Source organism: Poecilia reticulata, chromosome 6, assembly GCF_904066995.2.
Source record: "Poecilia reticulata chromosome 6, P_reticulata-male-v2, whole genome shotgun sequence".
NCBI lineage: Eukaryota > Metazoa > Chordata > Actinopteri > Cyprinodontiformes > Poeciliidae > Poecilia > Poecilia reticulata.
In genome coordinates, this window is record NC_088835.1 from 30987848 (window position 1) to 30995921 (window position 8074).

The 8074-nt window shown below is 37.7% G+C and overlaps 1 protein-coding gene across 2 annotated transcripts in view; it reads right to left on the reverse strand.

Annotated features, from left to right (window-relative positions):
• The window catches only part of tspan9a (tetraspanin 9a), a 220932-nt gene extending 217545 nt beyond the window's left edge, over positions 1-3387 (reverse strand). For both annotated transcript variants that reach the window (XM_081608386.1, XM_081608387.1), the window contains exon 1: positions 3196-3387. The gene's annotated coding sequence lies outside the window, so the exon portion shown is untranslated. The remainder of the gene's footprint in view (positions 1-3195) is intronic.
• Positions 3388-8074: the final 4687 nt, after the last annotated feature.

Below are 8074 nucleotides of genomic sequence, written 5' to 3' on the forward strand. Positions count from 1 at the left end.
GGGGTCATCAAAGCAACGCTCCTTGAGGTGATGATGCTGAAAAACTGTCAGTCTTTTCTGCTAATTTGTTACTGTAGTTATGATGCACTGATTGCAGTTTCCTGCTCTTCAAACAGCCTGAGCTGCTGATTCACTTTCTGGACGATTTTTTCTGTCTGAAAAGTCACTGACTACTGTTTACTGAGCATGTGCAGAAGTGACCTGGTGGACGGGTCCACAGGTCTTAGTTTGACTTTGTGCTGATCACATGAAATTTAAATAAATTCCTGGACTTTATAACATGAAATAGTTTATGGGTTATGAATACTTTTGCTAAATATTCCAGTAAAAGTCATCAGTGTTTTAGTGATTCATTTACTGCCTGAGCGACATGTTGATATTTTGTCTCATCGGTGGGTTATGAAGTTGGTGCCGCTGCACCATGCGAGAATAAATGTGTGGTCAGATGAGGATGACCTTTCACCCCTGACATGCAGCAGCTGGCCTTGATGCCCGCTGCAGAGCACAGCTGGAGCATTCGGCCCGAAACGCAGCGGCTGCTTTCATACGGCCTCCTCTGACTGCAGGACATACGTTGTGTATTTTTGTCTGCAGTTTCAGCAATGCGTGACGTACGATGAGCATGAAACGTGTTGAATTAAACAGATGTTGATTTTTAAAAGATAATTGTTGAAAAGTCAAAAGCAAGTTCTAAATTTACTACATGGATCTGAAACAGAATAATAGACACTAACAGTACGCAGAGCTTTATTTATAACATCTAACATTTCACTTTTAGTCACTATCCTGCTACTGACTTTATATCTGAATTTTTCAGTCAATTAAATATTCAGGTTACTGACGGTCCTGATGTCCTGATTGGCTGGAGTATGAATTAATGATGCACCAATCAGTTTAGGGCTGAACCGATTAATCAAATTAATTATGACAAATCAAATATTTAAATAATCATCAAACAATTTAGTAAACCGATTAATCAATGCCTGGAGTACAACTTAAAATAATATAATTTGCTGAAAGAACAACTCAGAGCTTAAACCAAAACTGTATGAAAAATAAATACAATTTAGCATTTAAGATAAAGAAAACTTTTGTTTGTCAGTAAGTTCAAAACAGAACTGCTCATGTGGCAGTTTTAGTTTCACCTGGTTCAAACTCTAAAAAAATAAAAAATTAAATTTGCTATTAAGTTTTTTTTTATCTGAATATGTTATTCTTTAAAAAAAAAAGATCAAATCAGCAAATCAAACCTGAAACAAAGCTGGAAACTGGTACTGGTCTGATCGGCAGCCGTAAGGTAAATCAGTGCAGAATTTCAGCTACGATGCAGAAGATGCATGACTGTTGCATGACTGTTGCATGATGGTTGCATGATGGCTGGATGACTGTTGCATGACTGTTGCATGATGGTTGCATGACTGTTGCATGATGGTTGCATGACTGTTGCATGACTGATGTATGATGGTTGCATGATGGCTGGATGACTGTTGCATGACTGGTGCATGAGACATGGGAGTGACATACAAAGCTGCATCTAGCTCAGCTGTTGCATCTGCACTGATTCAGAATCTAAGCTTTTCATTCTCCACATTCCTGTGATCATAACTTTCATGTCAAACCCTCTGAAAATTAACTTTAGAGGAAAAGTTTTTAACTTTCTCCAAGCAGGATTAAACTATTCCTCCTGCTGAAAAGCTTAACGTCTGTAAACATGATGACGTATTTCAGTGAACACTGTTGGGCCAGATTTTGGTCTCAATGCTCCCCAGCATGACAGCCTCAAGACACAACCAAAAATAGAGCATCAAAACAATAATGTAGCTCTGACCAGCTGTGTTTTAGATTTCTACGGCTTTCTGCCCCATGCGGCAGGATGGCAGAGGTGCCTGGTAGTGAGTTATCTTTCAGTTATCCACAACTTCTTGAGTTTTCTACAGATTATTTCCATGTCCAGTCAATAACAATCTACTCTGTTATGTACTACCCAACAAAAGCTAAATATTAATAATACATTTAAATTTTAGCATAACCCTTCTGGGTTAGGTTGGGTTCTCCAAGTTGGTTTGATCCAAAATCAGGGCACAGAAGTCACTTCATCTCCAGCTGATCTGCTCAGTCAGATGGTTTTTGTGGCAGAAGCCAACGTCAGCTCCATAAAGTAGCGTTTATTCTTGGTGTCACGTTGAATTACAGTGAAGTCTGTAAAAAGAACACATCAGTGCTGCTTACAGACACTGCATGACCACCAACCACTTTTCTTGATAAAGTTTTGTTAAGAGAAGAAAGAAGGCGCCGCGGGTCATCTGCCGAGGAATGCAATAGTTGCAATAGTTGCTAGCCCAACCAAGGACGACACCAACATATCTAGTGCTAATGCTAGCCTATCCAGGCTAATGTCCAGCAAAGGAACAAGGCAGTTCACAGAGACTAACAGACACACTCCAGAGCTAATGCAAGAGAGTACTTCTCATTTCTCAGGACCAACTGCTCAGTTACTGGTGCTGACTTACCTTATGTAAATCAGTAGCTAGCTTCAGAATGGATACAGCCTCTTGCGACAAGGAAGTAGCCAATGCTGGGTGCGCAGCAGTCTTAAATGTGGCTCCAACACCACACCATACTTTACGGTCATAGAAAGTAAATTAAATGTACAGAATCTTGGCACATAGAAACATCTTCTCAGAGTCAAATGAGCTGTTTTAAAACTAAATCTAGCTGTAATCTCAAATTAATCAGCATGTAACCAAATGAAATCTGGATGTCTGGCCCAAACAACCCCTGTGAGAGGCCATTATGCTCCATATTTTAAAAAATTAGTTTCCCTATTTTCAGACAGCTTTGAGCATCTGAGGGGGTTTCAGAGGGAGAGGTTCGCCCTGGGCGCCATTCATGCAAGAACCGCCACTGGCTATGACAACACTTCAGACAAACATTTCAACTATAAAACTCTCATTACTACAAAACGGTATATTTCCGCATAAACTCCACATAAAATTCACTGCAGTTTCCGGTTATTACACAGAAGCCAGACATTGCTGTCTCATTTTATGACATTAACAAATGTTGATAGAAAATGTTGAAACTCGCCAAACAAACCCTGAAAAGTTTAAACTGGAAAAAACGCAGGAAGTTCATGTCAACACGAAGCGCTAAAGGTTCGGCGGGACATCAGCAGCTTCCTGGTCTGTAACTTACCTGGTTCTTCTTGTTCTTCTGCGGCCGCCAACAGTCCTGCGGCGGGGGGAGAGGCAGCCAGCCGAGGCGGGGGAAATGAAACCACTTCCAGGGAACTTCAGCTCAGCCCAGAACTGTCCTGTGGTTCGGGAAGCTCAGCGTTTCTTTCCTGCGTCTTTACTTGGACAAAGTGTCCGGGACGTCCTGCTGCGCGGCCGGTGTTATGCCCAGAAAAGCCCCCCTGCCCAAATTTGCACCCCCTGTCGCGGGAGCGCGCATCGCTCTAAGCTCTCGCATATTGACGAGGAAACGGATAAAAATATGACCGAAGAGGAAATTTTTAAGATATTTGTAACATTATCACGTTTCCTAACCATGTAATCCCTAATACGGTGGGTTTTATTTCGCAAATTATTTGAAATAAATACGGTTTTTACACTTTTATTGACACATATGAGTCGAACTTTTTTTCAGTCCGTGTCTGTTGTAAACGTTCTCCGCAAATGGTTTGAAATTCTCTGCTTTGTCTTTTGATATCATAATAGCTCAAAAGCATTACAACAGAGAACCATTATGTAGAACATTTTATATCATGCTTCACTTCTAGTCTGTTAATGTAGGAGGAAATGCAACTTAATTTATGAGCCTGAAAATATTGGCATCCGTCTTGTTGATATGAAACTTATAGCATTAGCTCAGAGAACAAGTGTAATTACGTAGAAGAGATTAAATCATTTCAACTCTTTATTTCCCCCAATTAGCACAGGGATGCATGTTTTGGCAATATAGATTTTGAGCCTGCCACAATATGCATCCCTTCTTTATTCCCCACAAATATTATCCTATCGATATAAAACATGTACCAGCAGTTCTTGGAACTACTCAGATTATGTAGAAAAAAATATTTCACTATTAACTCTTGAATTCTTTAAATTAGCACAGGGATGCATTTTTGGACAATATGGATTTCCAGCCTGCCAAAATATGCATCCCATATCTATTCCCCTCAAATATTATCCAATTGATTTAAAACTTATAACAGCAGTTCTTGGAGCTACTCTCATTATGTAGAAATAGTTATTTTACTTTTATCTCTTTATTTCTCAAAGTTGGCACAGGGATGCATTTTTGGGCAATATGGATTTCCAGCTTGCCAAAATATGCACCCCTCTCTATTCCCTTCAAATATTATCCTATTGATTTAAAACTTATACCAGCATTTCTTGGAGCTACTCTCATTATGTAGAAATAGTTATTTCATTCTTAACTCTTTAATTCTTCAAATTAGCACAGGGGTGCGTTTTTGGGCAAATTTCCAGCCTGCCAAAATATGCACCCCTCTCTATTCCCTTCAAATATTATCCTATTGATTTAAAACTTATACCAGCATTTCTTGGAGCTACTCTCATTATGTAGAAATAGTTATTTCATTCTTAACTCTTGAATTCTTCAAATTAGCACAGGGGTGCGTTTTTGGGCAAATTTCCAGCCTGCCAAAATATGCACCCCTCTCTATTCCCTTCAAATATTATCCTATTGATTTAAAACTTATACCAGCATTTCTTGGAGCTACTCTCATTATGTAGAAATAGTTATTTCATTCTTAACTCTTTATTTCTCAAAGTTAGCACAGGGATGCATTTTTGGGCAATATGGATTTCCAGCCTGCCAAAATATGCACCCCTCTCTATTCCCTTCAAATATTATCCTATTGATTTAAAACTTATACCAGCATTTCTTGGAGCTACTCTCATTATGTAGAAATAGTTATTTCATTCTTAACTCTTTAATTCTTCAAATTAGCACAGGGGTGCGTTTTTGGGCAATATCTCCAGCCTGCCAAAATATGCACCCCTCTCTATTCCCTTCAAATATTATCCTATTGATTTAAAACTTATACCAGCATTTCTTGGAGCTACTCTCATTATGTAGAAATAGTTATTTCATTCTTAACTCTTTAATTCTTCAAATTAGCACAGGGGTGCGTTTTTGGGCAAATTTCCAGCCTGCCAAAATATGCACCCCTCTCTATTCCCTTCAAATATTATCCTATTGATTTAAAACTTATACCAGCATTTCTTGGAGCTACTCTCATTATGTAGAAATAGTTATTTCATTCTTAACTCTTTATTTCTCAAAGTTAGCACAGGGATGCATTTTTGGGCAATATGGATTTCCAGCCTGCCAAAATATGCACCCCTCTCTATTCCCTTCAAATATTATCCTATTGATTTAAAACTTATACCAGCATTTCTTGGAGCTACTCTCATTATGTAGAAATAGTTATTTCATTCTTAACTCTTTAATTCTTCAAATTAGCACAGGGGTGCGTTTTTGGGCAATATCTCCAGCCTGCCAAAATATGCACCCCTCTCTATTCCCTTCAAATATTATCCTATTGATTTAAAACTTATAACAGCAGTTCTTGGAGCTACCCTCATTATGTAGAAAAAGTTATTTCACTCTTAACTCTCTAATTCTTCAAATTAGCACAGTGGTGCGTTTTTGGGAAAATTTCCAGCCTGCCAAAATATGCATCCCTTATCTATTCCCCTCAAATATTATCCTATTGATTTAAAACTTATACCAGCATTTCTTGGAGCTACTCTCTGCAGCACAGACGAAGAGCGCAGAGAGAAAAAAAAGCGACAGAGCGGCGAATCAGAGGGAAAAAAAAGAAATTACAAAAAAACGTCATATTTTGGCAGGCTGGGCAATATTGATTTCCAGCCTGCCAAAATATGACGTTTTTTTGTAATTTCTTTTTTTTCCCTCTGATTCGCCGCTCTGTCGCTTTTTTTTCTCTCTGCGCTCTTCGTCTGTGCTGCAGAGAGTAGCTCCAAGAACTGCTGTTATAAGTTTTAAATCAATAGGATAATATTTGAAGGGAATAGAGAGGGGTGCATATTTTGGCAGGCTGGAAATTTGCCCAAAAACGCACCCCTGTGCTAATTTGAAGAATTAAAGAGTTAAGAATGAAATAACTATTTCTACATAATGAGAGTAGCTCCAAGAAATGCTGGTATAAGTTTTAAATCAATAGGATAATATTTGAAGGGAATAGAGAGGGGTGCATATTTTGGCAGGCTGGAGATATTGCCCAAAAACGCACCCCTGTGCTAATTTGAAGAATTAAAGAGTTAAGAATGAAATAACTATTTCTACATAATGAGAGTAGCTCCAAGAAATGCTGGTATAAGTTTTAAATCAATAGGATAATATTTGAAGGGAATAGAGAGGGGTGCATATTTTGGCAGGCTGGAAATCCATATTGCCCAAAAATGCATCCCTGTGCTAACTTTGAGAAATAAAGAGTTAAGAATGAAATAACTATTTCTACATAATGAGAGTAGCTCCAAGAAATGCTGGTATAAGTTTTAAATCAATAGGATAATATTTGAAGGGAATAGAGAGGGGTGCATATTTTGGCAGGCTGGAAATTTGCCCAAAAACGCACCCCTGTGCTAATTTGAAGAATTAAAGAGTTAAGAATGAAATAACTATTTCTACATAATGAGAGTAGCTCCAAGAAATGCTGGTATAAGTTTTAAATCAATAGGATAATATTTGAAGGGAATAGAGAGGGGTGCATATTTTGGCAGGCTGGAAATTTGCCCAAAAACGCACCCCTGTGCTAATTTGAAGAATTAAAGAGTTAAGAATGAAATAACTATTTCTACATAATGAGAGTAGCTCCAAGAACTGCTGTTATAAGTTTTAAATCAATAGGATAATATTTGAAGGGAATAGAGAGGGGTGCATATTTTGGCAGGCTGGAAATTTGCCCAAAAACGCACCCCTGTGCTAATTTGAAGAATTAAAGAGTTAAGAATGAAATAACTATTTCTACATAATGAGAGTAGCTCCAAGAAATGCTGGTATAAGTTTTAAATCAATAGGATAATATTTGAAGGGAATAGAGAGGGGTGCATATTTTGGCAGGCTGGAGATATTGCCCAAAAACGCACCCCTGTGCTAATTTGAAGAATTAAAGAGTTAAGAATGAAATAACTATTTCTACATAATGAGAGTAGCTCCAAGAAATGCTGGTATAAGTTTTAAATCAATAGGATAATATTTGAAGGGAATAGAGAGGGGTGCATATTTTGGCAGGCTGGAAATCCATATTGCCCAAAAATGCATCCCTGTGCTAACTTTGAGAAATAAAGAGTTAAGAATGAAATAACTATTTCTACATAATGAGAGTAGCTCCAAGAAATGCTGGTATAAGTTTTAAATCAATAGGATAATATTTGAAGGGAATAGAGAGGGGTGCATATTTTGGCAGGCTGGAAATTTGCCCAAAAACGCACCCCTGTGCTAATTTGAAGAATTCAAGAGTTAAGAATGAAATAACTATTTCTACATAATGAGAGTAGCTCCAAGAAATGCTGGTATAAGTTTTAAATCAATAGGATAATATTTGAAGGGAATAGAGAGGGGTGCATATTTTGGCAGGCTGGAAATTTGCCCAAAAACGCACCCCTGTGCTAATTTGAAGAATTAAAGAGTTAAGAATGAAATAACTATTTCTACATAATGAGAGTAGCTCCAAGAAATGCTGGTATAAGTTTTAAATCAATAGGATAATATTTGAAGGGAATAGAGAGGGGTGCATATTTTGGCAAGCTGGAAATCCATATTGCCCAAAAATGCATCCCTGTGCCAACTTTGAGAAATAAAGAGATAAAAGTAAAATAACTATTTCTACATAATGAGAGTAGCTCCAAGAACTGCTGTTATAAGTTTTAAATCAATTGGATAATATTTGAGGGGAATAGATATGGGATGCATATTTTGGCAGGCTGGAAATCCATATTGTCCAAAAATGCATCCCTGTGCTAATTTAAAGAATTCAAGAGTTAATAGTGAAATATTTTTTTCTACATAATCTGAGTAG